The 25,755-nt window shown below is 38.4% G+C and overlaps 1 protein-coding gene and 1 non-coding gene across 3 annotated transcripts in view; one reads left to right on the forward strand and one right to left on the reverse strand.

Annotated features, from left to right (window-relative positions):
• The first annotated feature begins 15,042 nt into the window (after positions 1-15,042).
• VSNL1 (visinin like 1) overlaps positions 15,043-25,755 on the forward strand; it is a 98,603-nt gene continuing 87,890 nt past the window's right edge. The window contains exon 1 of one of the 2 annotated variants that reach the window (XM_073897017.1): positions 15,043-15,303. The gene's annotated coding sequence lies outside the window, so the exon portion shown is untranslated. The remainder of the gene's footprint in view (positions 15,304-25,755) is intronic. The other variant, XM_025867576.2, reaches the window with a different exon arrangement.
• On the reverse strand, positions 18,475-18,547 carry TRNAE-CUC (transfer RNA glutamic acid (anticodon CUC)). The gene has a single exon. It is a non-coding gene; the product is annotated as a tRNA-Glu (tRNA).

Here is a 25,755-nt window from a genome sequence, read left to right on the forward strand (position 1 = left end):
AAATAATCAAAGGATTATAAATAAAATTTAATTTAATATGCTGTATGACCATCCAATTTCTATATCAAAAGAAAATAAAGTGTAAAAAGATGCAGAGGTTTTCTTCTTTGTTTTTGCTTATAAATCTCTGAAGGGTGGAAACAAACATATTTCAAATCAAACAATATTTCGTGCAGAATATGTGCTCAATACTGTACTGGCTGCCCTGCTCTTCTGAAAAATATAGGCTTTTAGTCATGAACACTTAAATATGAATGTGTCCTCTTATTAAATAGCCCCCTGCTTGCATGGTAATATAGCAATAACATCTTTTCCACTTTTACTCTTCAAACTCCTCTCAGGTCAAATAACTTTTTTTAAAAAGGCCAAGTATTTCAGTATCTACATGCCATTGATGAGAAGACTGCTTCCATTAGGTTTGATTTATAAACTAATTGTCTCAAACTGTAATTACCCATCCTTGAAGTACTGATATAAGGTCAAACTTTGTCGGGAACTTTAATACGGAAACAAAATAGCCGGTTTAAACTCCAAACTCAGTAGTCCGTGTGTCTGCAGGACAGCTTGGTGGTAGAGGCTGACAGAGGGTTAAAAATTAAACTATGGCATCCTTCACCATGAGCCCTTCCTGTAGCCCTTCTCTAGCACAGACCTACAACAAGACCATAAGTGTTTGCATGTGGTCAAAACTGCTTAACTACCCTGTTCAGAAATGTACCTTTACTGAATTTGCCAGAGGATTTGTAGAATTACAAAACTATTTTTGTCTTTTTAAAATTAAAAAAAAAGTATTTAAACTGTCAAGATAACAACCTCAAAATTCAGGCTTTTTTTCTTTTCTTCTTGTTTTATTCCCCCCTATGGCTTTTTAGGAATGAACGCTATACATTTGAATCAGTTTAAACTGAAATCATAGTAAAAACTTTAAGGTGGAGAGTAATGTCCAGAAATCTACTGAGAGGCAATGTAGAGAGAGGTTAAGAACATAATATTATGGACTCTGTATTTCAGAAGTTCTCTTCATGCTTCAGTCCTCTACCTCTTTACCTGGGTAGTATATTCATCTTATGATAATTCATTGTGTTGTAAATTCAAGAATGCTATCTTTTTCTGTATGTATGTCTTACTTCCATAGAAGGAAGGAAGGAAGGAAGGAAGGAAGGAAGGAAGGAAGGAAGGAAGGAAGGAAGGAAGGAAGGAAGGAAGAAAGGAAGGGAAGGAAGGAAAGAGCATAGATTCTGAAAGTAAACTAGTTTAAGATTTGACTCCTGGTTCCACTACTTCCTATCTATGTGACTTTGGATAAATTCCTTAACCCTCTGTGCCTCAATTCCCTCAACTATAAAATGGGGATGATAGTAATGAAAACTACTTCAGGTGGTAGTTATAGGATTTTATGAGTTATTATATGTAAAACAGTGCTTCACACATAGCAAGTTCTATATAAGTATTAACAGTTGTTAATAGTAACCCATTCACCTCTTTGACAGATTTCCTAACTTTTCCCAGACTTTTATTGATTTGTCAAGTTGCTCATTTTTTTCCCTTTCCTGTAGAGAACTCCATAGGAATTAATTCTTTATCAATTTTTGCTCTACATTTAACATAAAAGGAAAAGAAATTAAAATATATACCATTGGATATTTCCAAATATTTTAATATCTTCACTGATATATAGCTGCCTTTCTGCTTTTCAAATATACTAGTAAGTCTGCTTTTTAAAGTATCTATTATACATATTTATTCATTAATCCTCATTTGAGAATAATTAACCTAGCTATTTTTGTGACTATTTATCCTGATTTTTTCTGCATCAGTTGTCATCACTAAGTTTTATTCTTTAAGATTTTATTTATTTATTTATTTGACAGAGATAGCGAGAGAGGGAACACAAGCAAGGGGAGTGGGAGAGGGAGACACAGGCTTCCCGCTGAGCAGGGAGCCCGATGCGGGGCTTGATCCCAGGATCCTGGGATCATGACCTGAGTCGAAGGCAGACATCTAAGGACTGAGCCACCCAGGAGCCCCGTCATCACTAAGTTTTTTAATGGTGCTGCTAAATATAGCCAAATAAGGCCCTCATTACTGAGGACTCAAAGGCATTTACTCTGGGAGCCAGTTTTTAATCAATGAAACAGTCATTAAGGACTAGTATCTATTGTATATTCAATATTGTGTTAGGCATCATACCAAGAAGTTATGACACAGAGACAAGGCATTAACAATAAAAACCATTTAATAACAATATAAAAGGTTAAAAAAATTGCATTTAATTTTAAATAGATTATATAAATGATATATACTTGTGGCTCAAAAGAATTGAGTAATTAAGGATTGGAGAAGACCTAAAGGCATCACAAAAAATATTTATGATTTGGATATAAGAAGAATAGTTGATATATTCCAGATTAAGAACAAAAAAGAGCATGACTAGAGGCATAGACAAAAGTTGGTTATGGGCAATAGAGAGTAAGCAGGTGTGTTTGAGAGAAATGTTTTTGTAAGGGGGTAAAAGAAGACAGACAGGAAAGAGACTGAGGTTGGGGTGTTCAGAATTTTGAATGTGGACTTTATGCTATAGGAAAGATTATATCTGTGGGTTTGCTTCAGGAGAAAGATGTATTTAAAATAGCATTTTAGAAAAATTCACCTAGTGGTCACATTTAGGATGAATTAGAAACAAATGAAAGAGCACGATCCCTAGCGAAATTAGGGGTCACTGCTATAGAATCAAAAATATTAAGGACCTGTATTTGAGCATAAGCCATAGGAATGGAAAGGAAAATACAAATGGGAGTGATATTTTTAAGAAATTATTATTAGAATTTGATACTGCTGTGCTGTCATGAGGGTAAGGAATCAGCAATGACTTCTAGGATTAAAGCCTAAATTATTAGGAAAATCAATAAGATACCATTAATAGAAGAGGGGAGTGGAGAGGTTATACTCATTTAAGAGTATATCATGAGAATAAAGGTGACAAGTTTGGGTTTAGGTATATTGCACTGAAGAAATTTCTAGACTTTTTCTAGTTGGAAAAGCAGAAACAGAGCTCAACAGCAGGAAAGGCTATAAATGCAAAAGATTTCGTGTCAGTATGTGTATTAAAATGAATCAGTATGTTTGTGAAGGGCAGAAATATCAGAACTGCATGCTCCCTGCAACTTTTTGTCACTGTTATTATGTTCTAACTATACATGGTAATGAGCAAAATGATATAATTTATATTCTGTGCTACTTATATATACAATCACATGACATCTATAAACTCTGTGTGGGCATAAAAACCTCTTAACTCTTGATGGAAATTAAACCTCATCTCTTTTTACTAGCACGGTTGGCTTGGTTTTAAAACATGATTGCACAGTGTGATCCTTCCTTTAATGTAGTCTGATTTTGACTGTATTGTAAGCTGGCAGAATTTTTACTGGGGTATGATATCATCATCAAACAGCTTTTAAGCAATAACTCCTTGAAGATATTTACTTATTGTTTAATATGGTAAGTTTTAATGTTTGAATTTTGGAATTCATTTCACAAAAATTAGTTTGAGTGAGTGGCAAAGAATCTTTAAATCAATAGCATGTGGATTTCAGTGTTCACTTGCATATTGACAATCTCTCTCAAAATATAAAAATAAATAACATTTCCCATAGAAAGTATAAAAGGGAAAACTATTTAAACTTTTACAAAGGCCTTGGAAAGCTATTGTTATGTCCAAGAAAGCTACCAAATGAACAGTTACAGAAAAAAAAAATTAAGTCTAGTACAGCCTTCACTTCTCAATGGGAAAGAAAAAAGAGAGAAAAGAAAAAAGACAAGGCCAGGACAACTACATAGGGTAGAATAATAGAATAAAACCTATTCCTTGTGTTGCAAATGATACACTGGTTGCCAAAAGATGGTTCAGTTCTAGTGTCTAATGCCAATTGTAAACACTGTTGCCCAGTCAAATAAGCCTAGAAACTCCCTCTGTCAAATCTAATTTCCTTTCTTTCATAAATCACACAGTGTTCATGGAAATTAACTCAAACACTAAGTCATCTCTTCTTTAAATGTTTTTTATAAGATATTCCACCATATCTGGCTCAAACCTGCATTAAATAATAAAAATAATGAGAATAAAATAGGATTACTATATTTTCTCCTCTCCACCAAAGTGGCAAGTCGTTCACACAGCTTTTTGGATAAAAAGAGTATAAACATAAATAATACCATAAATGATCCATTCTCTTAGATTAATACATTTATTAGCTCCTAAGGAGAAAGAGTTTCACTCTATTTAGAAGTATTTAGAAAAAACTATTTATAAAAATGCATGTTGAATTCGTAAAGACTGAAGAGTAAATTTTAGCTTTTTCAAAACTGACCATTCATTGGATTCAAATTGTTTTCAAAATAACCATGATCCCAAGTTTCAGTTACTTATTTTTCAAGAAGTATACTGATATATGAAAATTATAATGGTTACGGGTAACAGAATTTTAATAGAATATGGCCTTTATAGATTTAATCCTGGGGCTGTATCTATTTGTGAATGATCTTGAAGATTATAATGACTAGGTGCCTGGGTGGCTCAGATGGTTAAGCATCTGCGTTTGGCTCAGGTCATGATCCCAGGGTCCTGGGATCGAGTCCCGCATTGGGCTCCCTGCTCCTTGGGAGCCTGCTTCCCCCTCTGCCTCTCTCTCTCAATGTCTGTCATGAATAAATGAATAAAATCTTAAAAAAAAAGATTGTAATGACAGTAATATGCCATTTTGCTAAAGCACAAATGTGAATCTTATGCAACTATAAAATTGGTACTAGTAACTGATAATTAATTGGTAAGTCTAGGCAACTGATTACCCAGTGTCTCCAGTTCATTGTAGCCTTGTTGTTCTTAATTTATTGTCTCACTTAATACTCTATAAGGAGGCAATATTATTTGGCCACTTTAACAACAAAGCAATTTTATCCTGGATATTCATATATTGGAGAGTCAGGAAGGTCTTAGGACATAGCCCTCATAAATACCAGGGCCTACAATCTATTAAAGAAGCAATACAACTAATCTGTTATTTAGTCTTATTTTTCATCCAATCCACAATCAAAATGCTTGAATTTCTAATACTATACTACAATCTCCATAATTGAAATTGCTAAGGTCTATGGTCACTGAATGTTTCTGGAAACATTATATGTGCGGCAAACCTAAAATTTCTCTAAATAGTACAGTCTATTTTAAAAAATCATTACATTGGTAAAGTGTTATATAAGTCTAATTTCAAAATTTTGTTTAACATTACAATGTTACTAATACTCAATTTTATTAGAACATCTATAAACCAGTCTGGGAAATCTTAAACAGAATTTATATTACTTCTAGCAGTGGTACTGTGATCAATGTACCTAATCTGATTTTTTATGAAAAAAACAATCTGAAAGGTCTCTAAGGAAATTATTTATAAAATAACTCAAAACCAAAACCATGAATTTAATTTACAGGCATGCATACTTCAGAGATGTTGTGGGTTTGGTTCCAGACCACCACAATAAAAGGAATATCAAAATAAAGTCAAATGAAGTTTTTTGGTTTCCTGGTGCATATAAAAGTTATATTTAATTTTACTGTAGTCTATTAAGTGTGCAATAGCATGATGTAAAAAATGTACATACCTTAATTTAAAAAATACTTTATTGCTAATATCTTCTAAGCTTTCAGTGAGTCATAATCTTTTTGCTGGTGGAGGGTCTTGCCTTGATGTTGATGGCTGCTGACTGATGGTTGGGGTAGCTATGGCAATTTCTTAAAATAAAGCAACAATGAAGTTTACCAAATCCATTGGCTCTTCCTGTCATGAATGATTTTTCTATAGCCTGGGATGCTGTTTGATAGCATTTTACCCACAGTAGAACTTTTTTCAAAATCAGAGTCAATCCTCTCAAACCCTGCTGCTGCTTTATCAACTAAGCTTATGTAATACTCTACATCCTTTGTTGTCATTTCAACAATCTTCAGAGCATCTTCACCAGGAGTAGACTCCATCTCAAGAAACCACATTCGCGGGGCGCCTGGGTGGCTGAGTTGTTAAGCATCTGCCTTCGGCTCAGGTCATGATCCCAGGGTCCCTGCTCAGCGGGAAGCCTGCTTCTCCCTCTCCCATTCCCCCTGCTTGTGTTCCCTCTCTCACTGTGTCTCTCTCTGTCAAATAAATAAGTAAAATCTTAAAAAAAAAAGAAAAAGAAACCACATTTTCTGCTCATCCATAAGAAGTAACTCCCCATTCATCAAAGTTTTATCATGAGATTGCAGCAATTCAAATATAATATTATTCAAAAGTTTAAAATATTACAAGAATTATCAAAATATGACACAAAGACACAAAATGGTAAATGCTATTGGAAAAAATGGGAAATAGACTTGCTTGATGCAGGGTTGCTACAAACCGTCAATTTGTAAAAAATGCAATATGTGCAAAGCACAATAAAGCAAAGCACGATAAAATGAGGTATGCCTGTAGTTTTCAATTGGAAGAAATTAGCTCAGTGTGATTTTAGATGTAAATTAGCACTATTCCTTTACTATCTAGAATTTTGTGGATGCCCAATATCTTGAATTTTTGAACTGTAGAGACCTACTTTTAAGTAGAGTTTTAAATCTTTCTCAATTTATAGGTAAGGAAATCAAGTCATGAAGGGAACTTAAGTGATTTGCCCAAGACTACACATAATAGATAGTAGAGTTGGTTCCTGAATCAACATCTTAACTCAAAGTCCACTGCTTCTCACAGGGGGGGTGGGGGGGGGGAAGTATATCTATTTGTAGAAAACTTTATCTTTCTATTATCTCACTGCCAGAATATTCTTTATTGTAAACCTAAGTGTCAAATGCTGTATTTAAAATGTAGTTCTCCTCTCTATTTCTTAAGGCTTCTGTAACAAGATACGATAGAATGGGTATCTTAGAACAACAAAAATTTATTCTCCCACAGTTCTGGAAGCTAGAAATCTGAAATCAAGGTGTCACTATGGTCTGGAGGCTCTGAAAAAGAATCTGTGCCATGCCTCTCTTCCAGCTTCTAGTGGTTGCTGAAAATCCCTGACATTCTTTGGCTTGTCCATAACTCCAATGTCTGCCTCCAAAATACACCAAATCAGCCTAAATAATAAAATAAGCTGTATTTCAATCACCAAATTTCAGGGGATCACCAAATTTTCAGTGGAAAACTATAGACAATTAACCAATAAAATATTTCCATCTTTCTTATATTACAAGTAATTTGAATAAAAGTGGATTCTTTGATGGCTCTGAGATTGGGAGCAAAATGTAAAAATAAGAAATGTTTTAATAAATAAATAATTTGCAGTTTTAGTGTAAAAAGTTCCTTGGGATTATACTGTGGACTGCTAATGGATGCCCAAGCATCCTTTGTCTTTGGGTTTATAATGAACTGTGGTTTCCTAAATCAAGGAAAATAAAATGGGGCAAACATTTATGTTTTTTAACTTTAGTAGTCCAAGCAATAATAACTCACCTTCTTCCTAGATTATAATCTACTACTGCATTTTCTTGTCATACCAAGCAAGAACCTGAAACTGAGAAAGATGGAAACCAGTGGAACATTTTGTCAGTATCAGAGGGCAGTTTCTGAAAAAAATAGGATTAGATTACTGAATTGCACCTAGTTCCACCACATTATAACCGCATAATTTCTAGAAAGCATTACAATCTGGACTTTCTAAATAGTTGATAATCTTATGGATAAAATGAGGATGGGGCACCTGGGTGGCTCAGTCCTTTGGGCGTCGGACTCTTGGTTTTGGCTCAGGTCGTGATCTCGGGGTTGTGAGATGAGCCCTATTTTGGGCTCTGCACTCAGCATGGAGTCTGCTTGGAATTCTCTCTCCCTTTCCCTCTGCCCCTCCCACTCTCTCTCAATCTCTCTCTCAAATAAATAAATGAATCTTTAAAAATAAATTAATTAATTAAATAAAATTAGAATAATGATATCTGGGGATATATAAGGATAGTAAAATCATTTAAAACCTGTAAAGTTTATAAGGTATTTTATTACAGTTCCATGCTTACAATTTATGCCTCACGTCCAGAAAAACAAACAAAAAAAAGAACAATAGAATAAAAAAACATTGAAAATCAGTTGGTTTATATGTGCTTTTAATTATGTTGAATGTGGATTATCTGTGTGATAGTAATTCAATGAAGGTGCAAGACATACATACATGAATGTTACAAATTTCTTTATAACAGCTACTAACTTTATATTCAGTAAAGGACCATACCTTAGTTAAAACATTTCAAGAGTTTTGTTTTTACACCAATATCATATATTCATTTTGCCTTTTGAAATGAAAAGCAGGGGTGCGTGGGTGGCTCAGTCCATTAAGCGACCCACTCTTGGTTTTGGCTCAGGTCATGATCTCAGGGTCATGAAATCATGCCCCAAGTGCTAGGGCTCCACACTTAGCCTGGAGTCTACTTGAGATTCTCTCTCTCCCTCTGTCCCTTCCCATCCCCCACTCACACTCACTCTCTCTCTCTCTCTAGAATAAATAAGTCTTTAAAAAAAAGCAGATAACATAAAACTTTTACTTAATAATTAATAGACAAATTACCATTACATCCTATCTTATGTTTAAATAGAGTTTCATAGTTTGAAATATACAGTTTCAGTTCATCTTGACAACAAACTTGCAACTGTCTTCTAAGTGCTAGGAAGAGAAAGATTCTTCTGTTAAGAAATAATATTTTAGTTGAACTTGAAGTATTAATAGAAATGTTCCAGGGAAGGCAAAGAAAAGTTTCCCAGGAAGAGAAAAAGAGCATACGGAAGACTACAGAGAAGTAGAAGTACAGCTCCACAGTGTGATGGAGCATAGAACACTAAAGAGATGTGGCCGGAGATGGGGCTGGAGGGTACGCAAGAGCCAGAATATAAGGGGTCATGTGGATGGTGTGCTAAGGAATTTTTATTTTTATCATTTAAAGCGAGAAACTACTCAATAGTTTTTTTCAAAGGAGCGATGTGATTTTATGTGAGGTTTTGTAATCGTCATGAGAATGGAAAAGAACTAGTCCAGCAGTGAGATGATGAAAGCCTGAATGAACTAACACAGTGGCAGTGAGGGGTGGATTTGAGAGACATTCAGAAAATGGAATTCTCAGGATTTAAGTCATGATTTGACAGGGAATGAGAGAGATAGAAGAGCTGAAGGTGATGCCCAAGGTTCTGACTTAGAGCACTGGGTTGATAGTGGACACCTTCAAAGTGCTAGGGAGCACAGGCAGATTGGTGGAAGTGGAGGGAAGAGGAGATAATTATTTTGTAGATGTTGAGTTTGAGGTATCTGTGAGAAATTCACGTGTAGATGTTCTGTAGGCAATTGTAAATAAAACGGGAGAGCAAGGGGTGCCTGGGTGGTTCAGTCAGTTAAGCATCAGACTCTTGATCTCAGTTCAGGTCTTGATCTCAGGGTCATGAGTTCAAGCCCCATGTTGGGCTCCACTCTGGTCATGAAGCCTACTAGGAAGAAAGGAAGAAAAAGAAAAGAAAAGAAAAGAAAAGAAAGAAAGAAAAAGAAAAGAAAAAAAGAAAAAAAAAAGAAAGAAAGAAAGAAAGAAAGAAAGAAAGAAAGAGAAAGAAAGAAAAGAAACGAAACTGAAGAGCAAGAGAAAAGTCTGGATTTAAGATCACCAACAGTCATTCTTTCTCTTCTGGGATACTCCCTTAGGATGGTATAATGAACTTAAATGAGAAATATAGTAAAAACAACAACAACAACAACAAAAACCAACAACAAAAGGAGGGGAGGCTTCTATTTCTATTCCCCTTCATGTAATAGATGAAAATGCAGGGATGCTGGAAAAGGTGGACTTTTTTTTCTGGGCCTGTTTCCTCCCTCTTCCCCCTCCCAAATTAGATGCTCTATAGTTAAGGCAGGCAAGTAGCAGTCTGCCACATGGTGGAAGATTCTGATTACATGACTTAGGGTTTGAAGTTTTCTCAGGAGAAAATGGGAGACTACTGAAGAGAAATGAGATGATCACAGTATTCACAATATTTAGCTTGCATAGGTATATAGATGGATAAAAAAGTAGTAATTTATAGAGGGAGAATCATAACTTTAATTGGAATGGGGTGAAGAAAGAGAAACAGCTAACTGAAGAAGGCATCTGGAGATATTACTAATACATATGTTGCCTCAGCTCCCTCCTCATCTATAAAATGGGTTATAGTAGTACCTGTAGATAAATAAAGTCGTTGTGAAATGGAATATTGCATATAAAGTGCTCAGGACACTGCCTGACACAAGTAGGTACTTAATAGGTGTCTGATAAATGAATGAAAGAGATCAAAAGGAATTCAACCTGCAGCCACTACTAAACACCACCATTAGTTACTCAAGCATTTTTTTTTCTTCTTATAAAATTCAATACAATCCACTCTCTTTGGATTGTAGTACAGGTACTAAACCTACCTTCTGGAATAAAAACAAGAATCACCAATGATCATTCTCTCTTCCTGAACCTCCTTAGGATAGCCAAATGAACTTTAAAGGGGGAATGTGATAAGAACAATAAAAAATGAGGGAGTCCTTTCCTCCTTCAAGCAATAGGTGAAAATGTAAACCCAACTGTGAAAATCATTTGGTAAAGGAGTTTTTGTTGGTAGTCTCAGAAGGAGTGAAGGATTCATTATTTTTATTTTTCCTTTATATTTTATGCTAACATTCTCTGTTGAGTTTAAGAGTATCATTAAAAGGAACTATATTAAGGAAAATAAAGACTGAAGGTAGAAACAAGTTAGTAAGATCTGTTTTAAGAAAGAAGGGCTTTGAAGATCCTTGGCATCAGGTGGTTTTCAAAGTACAGAAGATCCGAATATGAATCCATGATTATATTTGCAGTGGCTATTCACACAACTAAAAAGGAATACAGCCTACTGTACCGGGCTAGCTGAAAAGTCACTGAAGAAAAAAATAGAAACCATATTTACCGCAATTCTGCTATCATCCTTTCTTTTGTGAGGTGAAAACACACAATGGTAACAGTGAAAATTTCCAACTTAAAAGCCCTGCTGGGAATCTATAGGTTAGGCCCAAATGTGGAAGACAGAATGGAATAAAGCACCTTTTATTCTTTAGGCTTCAGAGCACCTGCATTTGCCATGACCATTTCTAAGACTCCAAGAAACTTCTAGGAAACTCAAAGCTTTGACAATAATTCATTCAGCAGGGATTTAAGGAACTTTTATTGTGGATTGTTCAATTTTTAAGGGAAATTGGTGACACAGCTAAGAATAATCTTTCAAAATGAATTTAGATTCAGTCATGGATTAGAGCTAAATCTGGGGCCCACTGGGAGAAATCATCAATGGAGTTCATTAACATAAGAACTGTCAATCCCTCTTCTGCATAGAGACATGGAACTCACTCCCTAACTGCATGGGAATCACTCCCTTGTGGTCTTGCATTTTTCCACTTATTTTAGAAAAACATGTAGAAGGAATACAAACATATAGAATGAAACACTTTCTGTTAGAAAAGTTATTGTATAGTTTTATTCTAGGTAATAACTTACTGTTGACCTCAGAAAGTTATTTTATTTCATTGGTCTATCCGTATATTTTTAAAAATAGGATAAATAAAACAGGATAAACATAATTATCTTATGTAATGCATTTCTGTAAGGATCAATCCATAGCTTTCTGAAACAAAGACACTTTACCTATACAAGAAAATTACTATCATTATTCTGCATGGATTTAAATGAATTTAAATCCATTTTTCCAATTCCTGTCTCTTTTCATTTTCTAACGTTGACTTTCAAACACTTAATTTTCCTTCCAATTTCCTAAATGTCCCCATGCCTTAAGTTCCGCCCTTCTTGGCTCATATATTTTATACACAGCATGTCTAATAAATAATATTACCATGAGCTCAGAGGACCACAAGCTCAGACCTGTTACCTCCTCACGTTTTGTACGATCATTCTCCGTGTTCAACTTGTCTATGTTTCGATTAAAGTGGATGCCAATATTAAATGAAGTTGTGTACACCTAAAAGGTCGTTCTTGGTTTATTTTGTTTGTTTGAATCTGGGAAAGAGTGAGGTGAAGTAAGCCTAACTGGGAAAACAATTTGTGAGGAAAGGAAAATGGCTCCTCAGCAGTTTCTGGGCCAGTGAGGATTCTACTAGGGATCATTTCTATAGTTCGCTCCTAGGTACTCCAAAACAAACAAACAAACACCCCAAAACTCCTCACTACTGCACCTTCCTCTCCTCCCCGCCCCCACCCCCAAACCTCCAGAGTATGAAAGCTGACACCGCTATCCATCCACAGTGCTGGGGACGCGGCTTTACTTAAAGGAACTACTGCTACAGCTCAATGGCATTCTGCACTCAGCAGGGTGCGGTATTCCTGTCACTCGACTCCAGGGCTCAGAGCGCTGGACCGAGCACCTCTGCTCTTTGGTGATTACCAGTGACATCTGCAAATGTCTAAAGAAGGAAAGAAACAGAGGGTTCCCTGATTTTTTAGTGTCTACCACATTCTTCTTTTCAAGTTCATTCTGCCATCCTAAAGAGGGGAACTGCTTTCTGTAATTTAAACGATAATATTCCTTTGGTGTCTTTTAGAATTTGCTTCCCTACGGTGATTTCATGCTGCACATAAAACTCGACCAAAAGGCATCTCAGAAAAAAATTTTTAACAACAAAACATTAGAGCTTAAGAAAATAAAGTTGCATAATGGCTGCAACTAAAAATTAAGATACCGCATTAAGGACGCCAAACAACGCTCCAGTGCAAATAAAACTTTTTTAAACATTCTGTCTGCTCAATTAGACAAAGCTGCTTCACAAAAGCGCATGCATCCAAATCAAATCTCCCCTACAACAGAACACGGTTTAAAGTATCAGTGTTCGTTTTTTCCTAAGCACAAGTTGGAAGTAAGTTATCTAAACCCGAACAATGCCACGAAAGAGACCGCCAGGGCGCAATAAATAGGCACGCCTCTTCCACGCGGAGAAATGGCATTATGACCCCTTCCTTCAGCTGATGCAGATTACAACGCGGAGTCTGTTCTCCAGAGAGAAACCAGACAGCCCAGCGTAAAACGCTTTAGTAGGGGAAATCGACAAAAAACGAGAAATTACTTTGAAAGCTTTGGAGGCTGTCTCCACCGCCAACCAGAGACTTATCTAGGACTGACTTTTGCCCCCACCTCATCCCAAGAAGCAAAAAGAATCCGCCGACCAGCCCCGCTGCGCAGTGCGCACTGCGGCCCGGGAGCGCGGAGCTGGCGCCTGCCAGACTCTCAATGTGCTCAGCTGCCGCAGCGCGCCCGGGCGCGCGCCCTGCTCCCCGCAACTCCTCGCGCCGGGTTTCCGAGGTCGCCAGCACCCCGCGGAAGAGCCCCGCCGGGAGGGGACTTCTGCGAGCTCTGTCCCGGGAGTCCCGAGAGCGCTCCCCTGCTCTGCGCCACCTTCCCGAGGCGTGTGGCCCAGAAAAGCGCAATCCTGCGCTCTGGGCCCGCCAGGTTGGCTTTGAACGTCAGGCTGCAGCTTGGGCTTCACTACGGGGGGTACTCACCGAACCCAAGCCTTTTCCAGTGCCAGAGACTGGTGGGGTGGAGTTTCTCCTGGCCTTGGTTAAAGTATCCTCAAGTTCTTCCAAGTTGGACTCCCCGACTTGGTAGCTAGGAGTAGCTCCCTCCTGGCAACGGAGATTTGTCAGTCTAGAGCCCTTCTGCCATGGGAGATGCTCTTGGTGTCTTCAGAACGAAAAGGTTTATTAACACTGCAGTTTTCCTGAGCGTGATAAGGTGTGTGAAATTGTAAAGGTCTCTACTTAAGGAGAACCTAGACCTTCACTTTTCCCCCAGAACTCCCCTCCCTTGAAAATAGAACTCCCACCTGAATGTAAATCTCAGGATGGGCGTTTGTTCACCGCATTTATCTCCCAAACAGTGGCTAATAGTAAGTAGTTGGTAATGCATAATTATTGAATGAATGAATGAATGAATGTGCAAACATACACACTTGAGGAACCTGATCGGGTTGGGAACATCTGGGAATTCTTGCTTTCCTGGTAGGGAAGCGACCAAACATTTACTGGGCACTACTCCTTGCCAAGTCTTCTAGGCTTTGGCAGGACAGTGGGGAGAGGGGGAGGGCTAGCACACGCAGGCGTCCTTAATGGACACAAAAGTGGGCTTTATAATATCACTTAGTCCAAGCCCTCTACCCTGTATTCCAAGGATGGTTTGTTCCCTCCCATCCATCCCTCCCACCGAGCATATTCAATAAATATTTATTAACTGCATACTGCAGGCGCTTGTTAAATGTTAGTTGATGGTTAGCATGATTTGCCCAAGGTCACACAGGACAAGCCTCGGACCCAGCTTCCTTCAACCTACATTTCTCTAGCCGCTCTGGAAGGACGGTCCTGGGCACTGGGGTATGAGAAGGACCGGCTCCCAGTACTCCCAGGTTAAGACCCTCGGATGAAATGGCCCACGAAAAGTGCCCACCATTCCTTCACAGTAAGCCGGACAGATATGCTCATAGCTAGCTGGGGATACACTTCCTCTCGAGAAAAAGGATTTCTGCGATTTTCTCCGTCACCGTAATTACAGCCAGACAAAAGGTGGGCCGAGGGCCCTCTGGGGCTCGGAACCGTGGGAATAGAAGGTTCCAAGTGTCCCATATCTGGCCTTCGCCTTCATCATCAGACTCCATAACGGCGGAATGTGGTGAGCCCAACTTGCTCTCCCTACCGCCTGTCCAGGTGCAGGCAGCTCCGGTAGCCAGGCTCCCTTTTCCTATGTACTTTCCTTTTGAGTTTCTGCTAAAATCTGGAGACATGGAATCCACCCGCGGGAACTCCGAGCCCCTCCAACTGAGCATGCGCCAATGCCAGGCTGCTTTTGGTCACCGGCTCCTGAGCTCTCCAAGCTCGGGCTGCGGAGCTGGAGCAGGAGGGAGGAGGGGAAGGGGAGGGGGTGCCTCGAGAGGCGGTGGCTCGCGCGCCTGCGCACCCAGCTCCAGGGACCTTAGGTTTTCTATGGGATTCCCAATCTGCAGCATAGACTTACCCGAGCTTGTTGCGGCGGCGGCTGGGCTTGCGAGGCGCGATCCAAGAGGGATTTAAGCAGCCTAGAGCTCCAGAGGAAAAAAAAAAAAGAGCGCGAGAGAACCACACACAGAGACGGCTTAACCGTTTATCTGAATTATATATATATATAAAGAACTGTTGAGTTTTATCATTTTCATTAAGTGACCGTGCGCAGCGCTATAACTGTAAGTGGAAAATGCAATCTTCGTTGCTTTTCTGCATGTGTAGTACAGCCAGTTGTCTGAGAGATGCTTTGGCTATTGTCAATACTTTGCATAGATGCGTCTAAATGCATGGTGGCAATTGCTTTGGTTAATGCTGGCCATCTGAATGTGTTGTTAGTCAGTGAGGGGATCTTTTGGGATAATGGGGGTGGGGGAAGAGGGAGTGTTTATATGAGGCGTGTTTGGGGGATTGTCTTAGGCTAGATTTAAGATAGGTGAAACAGAGGTGGTTTTTTAGTGTAAGCCTATAAATAAGGAGATTTCCTTACACGGATTTAAGTAGCAAATTGACCGATTGTGAAGTTTTCCGGTTGCTGATAAAACTATTGAGCGGTTGCAGTCAAGTACCAACCTGTCATCCGGGGGGTTGGTGCACCATTTTTCTCACCGTGGAAAAGCAGTGAAGGTGTTTGCTAAGTGAAACTGAGTAGACGAGATGCGGTGTGGATATCAGTGCTGGTTTCCAAGCGGGATATTAGTGTTTAGAACCATGGAGCGAGAGGCAAAAGAAGAACATTTCTTAGTATTTAGAAATGAGTAGATAATTTTTCAGTTTTGATTTTTCGTCATGATGGTGAATGGGCAAAAAAGGAAAGATGTTCAACCACATAGTCAGCCGTTTTGAACAGAGTCTGAGTCTCAGAGCCTCTGAATGGGAACTGTCAGACCCAAACTAGTTACCTGCCTTTGCATCCCGTGTTCAGTCTGGAATACAGGGCTGAGAAATGTAAGCCCAGATGGGTTACATTTGGTAGTGTTTCTTTAAAGGAGAAAAGGTCGTTTTGTATTTTGAGTTAAAATGGGTTGTAACTTGCCCAGAAAATGAAGCAGGGTCTTTGCAAGGTCAAACCCCCTGTGGAAAGCAGGGGCACTGGTGAATGGGGGTGGGGGTTGGAGGAAATGGTGAGGCTCCGTGCAAGTGCTCAGCACTGCACGGATCAGTGCCCTGTGAGATGAGAGAGTGGGAATCCATTTTTCTAGAGTTGTGCTCCTGCCCATATTTTGGAGACTAAAATGAAATGGAAATGTTAGTGGGTGTAGAAAACACAAGTGGATACTATCTGTGTGTCACATCCCACTTGAAGACAAGAGGAAGGAGTTGTATTTCTACATATTAATTTTTAAAAAAATTAAAGGAATTTCATGTTGAGACAAATTAAAAATGAAACTCTTATGAAAACGTATTTTATCCCCACTATCATTTAAACTGATTACGTGTGTGTGTGCCGGGGGGGGGGGGTCCTGCATCATTGAATACTTCACCCATTAAGTGCACTCTCATTAAGCTTTGGTGTTTAATAACTCCAGAAAATGCTGCACTGAAGCAGTTGACAGAATGGCATGAGGCAGGCAGGCAAGAGAAGAGCATGGCCAGTGTGAGCTGGATTTCCACGGAAAAAGCAGATTCGATTTCTGTAATGATATAAATTTTCCTTCAAATAAGGCAGTTAATTGTATAGCCCCTTGGCCCTTTAGTCAGTCCAACTATTTTGAACCCCTCAAAGGAATTTATAATTTACAATGGATAAAATTTGAAATAAAAAATTCGAGAATATTCTCCCCTTGGAAACCCAAAGTGTAAATCACTGTTCCTCCCTTCCTTACTTAGGTCAGAAGGATCAATCTCTTGTCATAATTGAGCCATACTCCCCGTCATCACTGAGAGTTGGAATCTGCTTCATGACTGGTGCAGATGTTGTTACACTGCATTGATAAATGGGTAGTGCAGTGGAATCTGGTACTAAATCTCAGAGATGTTTAGTGTCAGATACCCTGGCTCATAGGCTGACAGAGTCACACCAGGCAGAGACCTTCAAAAGCATCTAGTCTAAACCCCTTGTTTTACAGATGAGGAAACTGAGGCCCAGAACCACAGAGCTAGGGAAAAGTCAATTAACTTCTAGTCTATGAAATAAACAATTACAGAGTAATGTGGAGTGGAAATGTTTCCTTCTCCCTACACTTTTAGCATCCTCAGTGACATTGCTAAAGTCTTCAAATAAACAACTGTCTGGTCCCCAGCACCTCTTTCAGGAGAGTCCCAAGGATTCCTTTTCACACTATATAATTTCTCCTTTCTTGTAAGCTCGCTTTCTTATCTCTTTTCTATTGCCCCTCACCTCCAATATACTCACCTTATTCAATGTTTAACCTGGCCTTCCTGGCCTTCTCTGCATCTCAGTTAATTTCTTTGGAATCCTTGCATTGTTTTTTTTTTTTTTTTGAGAGAACTGGCATATCACTTAAAGGTCCTGTTTGAGGACTGGCCAGGCCCCTCTCCATCTCCTCTGTGCCCTCATCCTTCAGGGACTCCAGCCTTCTGAGATACTGCAGGCACCATCTTCACTCTTCTGCCCGTCTTGCATCTTCCAAAAATGCTGCAGCTGTACAGCCTGGGACCTAGCCGAGTGAGGCAGCTGCAGTGTAAATACACAGTGGGTTCTGCCAGCTCTCCTCTGGCTCCTCGAAGGCAGAACCCAAATCCAAGATGCCTAACTGTCCCCAGCCTTCATGGAAATCCTCCAGATGCAGCAACCTGCAGAGAAGGGAAGGGTGGGGGGCAGGAAGACTGAAGGAAGAATGCCGGAGTGGCTCAGCCTGACATAGGCGCTAGAGAGGACAGCAGTGCTGCTTATAAAGCCTTTAGGGTTTGGAAAGCACTTGCATGGCTTCCTTCTCTGTCTTGCGGCACTGGGACTGCAAAGCAAGCAATGGTACCTGACTACCTGGGCCTTCTTCTCTTTCCTTCTTTTTATTTTCTCTTTTCCTCTCACTCGATTTTTCTGTTTCTCCCTCATTTTCTCTCCCGAATGCCCATAAAGTGAAGCTCTAAGCCATTTAAAGATAATCCGGGTCCTCCTGTTCCTTTTTGAAAATGTAATCTCCCGCGCCCTCAGAAAGCTAGCCACAACCACCGGATGTCCCCTTTGGGGAAATGCCGGGAATTTTTACCTGCAAAAAGCTGAGGCATTAGGGAAGGCTTAAGGAGGACAGTCTGAGTTTCTTTCTCATTTGAAAGATGAGTTAAATACTCTTGGAAGTTTTTGAGGAAGCAAGGGGGTGAGTTTCTCAACACGTGCAAAAATACACAATTTTTAAAATTTGTTATTTATTTATTTTAAGTAATCTCTACCTCCAACGTGGGGCTTGAACTCATGACCCTGAGATCGAGAGTCACATGCTCTACCAACTGAGCCAGCCAGGGGTCCCACCAATAAACAATTTAATTTAACCCTTTCCTTCATGGTAAACCCTTGCTTAATTGGGTTGAGCTCTGTCTTGGATAGAGTCCGTCCCTAACAAATGTCACCTGGTCTTACTATCTCATTCTTTTTTTTTTTTTTTAAGATTTATTTATTTATTTGAAAGAGAGAATGAGAGAGAGAGAGAGAGCACATGAGAGGGGGAAGAGTCAGAGGGAGAAGCAGACTCCCTGCTAAGCAGGGAGCCCAATGTGGGACTCGATCCCGGGACTCCAGGATCATGACCTGAGCTGAAGGCAGTCGCTTAACCAACTGAGCCACCCAGGTGCCCCTTACTAAGTAAGCACATTCTGAAAATAGTCATAGCCAGGCTGTTCTGAACACCAGGTAGCCTATGCAGAGACTTGCAGCTCTAAGTGCCTTGCTTTCATTTGCTATGCTGTGAATCTCATCTGTAATAGGATAACATGATTAGAAATGTTGTCTTGTGCAAGCTATAGATTTTCTGTTGGGGTTGCATATAGGTATGGATTCCAAACATTGCTGAGGAGCTCCTTGGGGAGTTTCATAAAATGACAGTATAATATCAATATCAAACAAGTGTCTTAATTCATGAGAGCAATACCTTTTAATGTCATTCTAAAGGTCTTTTTCTTTATATTGAGTGATATCTATGCTCCTTAGATTAGTAAATATTTAGGAAGATTGGAAGGTTCTTCTTAAAGAATGGGTCACATTCAGTTTAGTCTAAGGTTGAAATTGACAATGTCCATTTCAGTTGCATTTAGTAGATATAAATGTATCAGTTTTCCAAAAGTATCAAATGGTACACAAATAAGTTAATAAATGATATTTCTACTGTCCCAGTGGTTAATTCACATAATTAATAAAGTTAATAAACTGGATGGGATCCATATAATTTACTTAATCCATCCCCCCAATACATAAAAAGTGCAGTATATCAAGGAGCATTTTCATCTCAAAGACATCTACAATATGAAAGCACAGTCCACAAAGGCAGAGATTTCAATTATCTTTTTCATATTTCCATAATATTTGCACAATGTCTTTTAAAGTAGATACTCTATAACATATGTCAATTTAATACTTGTTCCAAGAATCAGTTGTATGCACCTTGTTAATTATACCAAGAAATTAAATTATTTTGACTAAAAATATGCACAATTAACACTGCTTTCAATATTTTTATGTTACAAAAAGGAAAAGTTGGACTAAAGATTATTAAATAATTTATTCTCACTAAAAATGTAAAGCAATATAACAATATCTTTAAGAGTTCATTTTAATCCATGAATATTTTTCTGTTTATCTTTCTTTTTCTTAAAGATTTATTTTTTAGAGAGAGAGCGCACTCGAGTCGGGGGAGGGGCAGAGGAAGAGGGAGAGAATCCCAACCAGACTCCCCACTGAGCGTAGAGCCTGACGAGGTGGGGCTCCATCTTGGGGCTCAAGCTCAGGACCCATGAGATCACAACCTGAGCTGAAACCACAAGTCAGATGCCCAACTGACTGAGCCACCCAGGCCCCCCTCCTTTTATCTCTTAGTTAAGTCAAAATATAAATTATTTTTACCTATTTACATGAACTGATATTAACAAGACAAAAAGGGAATCTAAACCCAGACTATGGTAGCTATGTGTACCGCTTAGATCATGGATCTCTTGAGCTATGAACATTTAACGTGTTCATACTGTGAAGGGACCACAACAGTGCATTCCTCATTTACAGTTTGTTTCTAAAGATAATTTATGCTCTCTTAAATGAGTCAAAATAGTTTGAGTTCCTCCCAGCCTGGTTCATTGAGAACTTCACAAATGGGGATCCTGGGGGTGCTTCAGAAACTACTCAATGAATGAAACAGAAATGGAATAGCAAATTACTCAAGAATCCTCACAAAGGTTTGACACTTTAATAATAAGGTGCCTGTGAATACATTAAAGAGATGTTCTATACCCTTACCAGCTAACTTAAAGCATGCAAGTTGGGTAATTCGTCGTGATTCTTATGCTTTCTCTGGATTTCTCCACTGCCTTACCTCACTGTGCTTCTAACACAGATGACCTGCTGTGTAACCACCAACTGTTATTTTTTTTAAGACAATGCACTGCATTTATAACCATTTGTTGGATTATTTTCAGGTGAACATTCTATTTCCTTTTGTTCTAAATTACAGTTAAGATTTGGAGCACTCTCATTCACCAAGTGGCCTTCAAGTTCAATATATCTGATACAATAATTGCCAAACTTTTTATAGAAAGTGGGGCTCTTTTAATTAAAAAAATTTCATTTTTGTGAAGTATTACTCATAAAAGGCAAAGTGTTAACATATCAGTTAAATGTACTTACAGTTATAGATGTATAGAATGAATTTTATTTTTCTTTATTCCTGCTCATATAGGGACTTTTCTGAAAATGAAAATCTTTCAGATTAAATATATATTTTTCTCTCCTTTGTTTGGATTTTGTTTATTATCTCTTAGGCTCTGAAAGACAGTGAACTTTTGAGGAGCTGAATGTAAACAGATTTTTGCAAATCATTTACATGTTAAATGTGCTTTGGAGCCAGGGTGGATTTTTTTCTAACACAAATAGCTAGACCCTAATTTCTGTTGTTTCATATTTTATTGCAATTGGGGATTTCTTAAAATAGTAGACTGTGGTGCTACAGGAGTCCCTGGTATTTTATATTTTGTGTTGGTTTTATTAATTTGTGATTAGTGTATTTATTTCTGATTTCTTGACACCCAATCCTAAATTATGAGTGAAATGTGTCTCATTGGGGACTCATTAAGCATTATCAATAAAGTTAACATGCTTATTAATATATTTTATTTTAATGTACCGAATAGTGTCGTGCAAGTCTGACTTTCTGTAAACAACTTCTATCTATTTGGGGCAACCCTGTCAGGACCCCTGTCACTCTGGAGAGCTTTTTCTATATCTTCACTTAATAAACTTCTATCACTTTACTCACAAAAAACAAACAAAAAAACAAACAAAAACAACTTGTATTTGTTGGAATCCTTTGGCAATTGGTGTTATGAATTAATGGAAGACCATCAATTTTGTTTATTCCAGAAGTTCAAGTGTTTTTGAAATTTATACTGAAGGCATTTGATGTTTGTTTTCTTGCTAATATGGGAAATTTTATGAAAAATAAAAAAGAACTTGTGAAATAAGTTTAAATTCTATACAAAATTTTAGCTTTTCTTTTTCTTTTTTTAATTTTTTAATTAACATATAATGCATTATTTGTTTCAGGGGTACAGGTCTGTGATTCATCAGTCTTACACAATTCACAGCGCTCACCATAGTACATACCCTCCCCAATGTCCATCACCCAGCCACCCCATCCCTCCCACGCCCCTCCACTCAGGTAACCCTCAGTTTGTTTCCTGAGATTAAGAGTCTCTTATGGTTTGTCTCCCTCTCTGGTAACTTTTCTTTTAAATGTTTATAAAGGTATTCTTTCCTCAGAGAGATGAAAACCATCCATTTAATCTTTACTCATTTTTAGTTTGTGAATGGGAGAATTCCTCAGCCCTCCCCAAGGTTTTAACTGACTCAAAAGAAAGTAGGATAGGAAATATAAACCAGAGTTTTCAAGCTAGATACACTAGGATAAAAAAAAAAAAAAAAAACCAGTTCCACAGGTTATTAGTTCAATGACCTTGAATAAGTGGTTCAAACTCTCAGCCTCAGTTTCCATTTAAAATAGTAATTCACAGGATTCTTGAACAGAAAATGAAAGACTACATATGTAAAGATATAATGCTTCATTCGTGAAAATGCAGCAAATGATAGTTATTATTGTCATTATCATTCCTTTCATCAGAAATCAAGAGTTCTGAACCACTTTAGTCTCTGAGTTGTAGTAGAACCTACATTCATTGTGGAACCTCTAAGGGAGGAATCGAGCTATTAAAAGCAGTGAACATTCAACAGTGCCTTGCCTACCTTGTAAAACAAGTGTCTATGGAGTAAATGTGCCAAGCACTGCGTTGTCACTGTGGAATCAACGTTAAATAAGATACAATCCCAGCCTTCAAGGAATTTATGCCTAGGAAGACAGATAAAAGCAATTCACTAAGTCAAGTGAAATAGAAAGGTGGCCTGGATGCATAGAAAAGAGAATTTCTGGAAGAAAAGCCTATACTGAAACCTCAAACTTAACATTCTTCTCATTCTGTCTTTCAGTTCACCTCCTTGCCATTAGCCCTTTTCTTTACTGTCATCCGCCTGCCATGTAATACCAGCATATAATTAATCCCAATGGAATATGGAACTAAGAGCACATTTTTACATTTGTTTCCTTATTGAATACATTCTGAGGCCCTCTCTTATTTTTCAAGGTACACTAGTCTCCCCTTATCTGTGGTTTCACTCTGCACACTTTCAGTTACCCCCAGTCAACCCAGGTCCAGAAGCTGATGATCCTCTTGATGAGTCGTCAGAAGGTCAACCGTAGCCTAATGCTAAGTCACATGCCTACATCACTCATCCCATTTCATCTCATCATGCAGGCATTTTATCGGCTCCCATCATCACAAGAAGAAGGGTCAGTACAGTACAATAAGAAATTTTGAAAGAGAGGGAGACCACATTCACATAACTTTTATGACAGTATATTGTTATAACTATTCTATTATTACTTACTGTTGTTAATCTCTTACTATGACTAATTGATAAGTTTTATCATAGGTGTGTATGTATAGGAAAAACCATAGTATATATAAGGTTCGGTCCTATATGCAGTTTCAGGCATTCATTGGTGGTCTTGGAATGTATCTTTTGGGGACGTGGGGGGTGCTACTGTAGCTGAATAATGTGGTCCTTGTCTCCCATCCAAGCCTCCAGCGAATCACAGGACTTGAACAAAAACATTTCAAGAGCTTTGCCTTTTGATTTAAATATCATGCTATCATACTTCTATCCTTTATTACTCTCCAAAAAAAGAATTTCTAATACTCTCCCCTCACCTCCCTTATAATTCCAACTAATTTCATGACTTATCTTTGAATGTGAATCTGTGGGAGGACTTTGTTTATTCTTTGGTCTGTTCTTTCATTCTTTCCTCCCAGGGCTTTTGTCATAAGGAAAGTATATCTCCCAACCCTTCTTAACTACTGAGCTGACAACTTGGTTCCAGCCTCTCTGCACACATGCACACGTGCACACACACACACAAACACAAACACACACACACACACACACACAAATCCAAAATGGTCTTACTGTCTTTAGTTCTTTGAAAAGCCATTTTTCTTCTCCTCAGCTTTTTCTCTCTTCTCCTCATATTTCCTGCTTCATTTGCTAGGGAATTTCAAGTATATTTCTAATCTGTGGTTAAAAAGGAGCATCCTTTTCTCCCTTTGAAATCTGTAAAAGTTGCTCATACATTCTGAGGCTCTTTTATATAGTAAGAGTCTTGGATGATTCATAGAACTAGGTAGGACTTTTGGTCCTAATTAATCTGGGGGGCTCATTTTCTCACTTGTGAAATGGGAATAATATATTTGCTTTATAAGGATGTTGAAGACCATGTATATGTGTATATACAGATATGCATACACACACAGACACACATACACACACACAGACACACACACACACACACACACACTACCTAAAAGAGATTAGCACAGAGTAAATAATTCTCCTTCCACTCTGGACCTCCACCTTTCCTCCTGCCATTCTCCTCAGTCTGCATTTCATCATTTCTCCCAGTCTCCTGTTCTGTGTTCTGCTCTTTCTAAGTGTATTTGTTCTAATAAGTTGGTAGTTAAATAGTAGCTAATACCTGCATATCCCAGGGAGCATGGTGAGTATGGTCCTAGAAAAAGTATCCTAACTGAGTCAGCATCCTAGCTTAGACCTGTGTTCTGCATCTGTTTGGGGACCCTCTTCCATTTATTTCAGACATGCCTCCTGTGAATGTTCCCAAAGCTTCCAATGACTAATATTCAGTTGATGAACAATCCTTCCCACACCAATGATTTATGGCATGCTTCATAAATAATGTCAGAGGACATGTGCCAGTGTTTAATTGTCTCCTGCCCTTAATCTTCTCTTTCCTTCACCTTTTCCTCTAAGGTGCCTACAGCGCCTGAGACACATTCCCATGACACCCTTACTTCACTTCTTTGGTCAGGTCTAATATTATCACTTAGTCCATCTGTTGTCCATCAAATAAATGTCCATCAAATAACACACAATAAATGGCAGAAGGGGGAGCCTTAGTGGTAGATACAATAAATGTTGCAGAATATGTTTAAATCAGGATAAGCCTATCTTTTGTTGAGTGTTGGTAGAAATGCACACTAACGCACATTGGCTAAGAGCAGAGAATGGCTCTCAAAGTGGGGGTGAGGGAGTAATGCACATACATACATACATATTTAAGTTCAATGTACTGTCATAGATCGTTTCACATTTTTAAGCAAAATATTTAAGAGCAAATAGCTTTATAACAAATCAGTACTTATGAAATGGTATTAAAAGAAAAGCCTATTGAAAGTTTGCTCCTTCTCAGTGAGGTGGCGGAGTTGGAAGGAAAGGTAGTTTAAATTTCATAGTAAGGAAGCTTTGTTTCTTTAAAGAAGTATTTCCAAGACACTGATAGCTATTGCCCCTCAAAGAGTTTTGTGGAAACATTTTTTGAGGGAGATAATGCTTCCTACATCCCACTTTTAGATATTCCTAGTGCACATGCATAATGATACAAGTCTGAGTGTTCCTCTGGTAGAGACCCCAGTAGCTATTTAGCTTTGCTTGGCCTTGTTTCCAATGTTTGCGCAGGAACTTACATTAAATTATGCTTGTTACTATCTCAGTGTCTTCCAAAGAATCCAGTTGGAAAAGCTGCTTTAGAAGGACACGAGTGGAACTACATAATGGAAAGCCCATAAAACTAGGAGGTGTTAGATGTGTTTCAGGCATGACAAATGTGCTGTGGTCATCATTCATGTGAAGTGCTGGAAAAATTACTTAAGCTTTTCTGAGTTTTCATTTCTTCATGTGAAAATAAATATGGGTCTCAGTTTCTTAGGGTATAAAATACAGTTCTGAATAATGTAGTCTACACCTTATGATGTTCAGCTACTTTACAACTCCTCACAGTTAATCCAGCAAGGAAGGGAAAAGAGGAGGAGATGTTTTCTGAGGTGTGCAGTGTTTGGAAACATGCGTG

Source organism: Callorhinus ursinus, unplaced genomic scaffold, assembly GCF_003265705.2.
Source record: "Callorhinus ursinus isolate GAN/ISIS: 27379988/994484 unplaced genomic scaffold, GSC_fseal_2.0 scaffold10, whole genome shotgun sequence".
In the NCBI taxonomy this organism is placed as follows: Eukaryota; Metazoa; Chordata; class Mammalia; order Carnivora; family Otariidae; genus Callorhinus; species Callorhinus ursinus.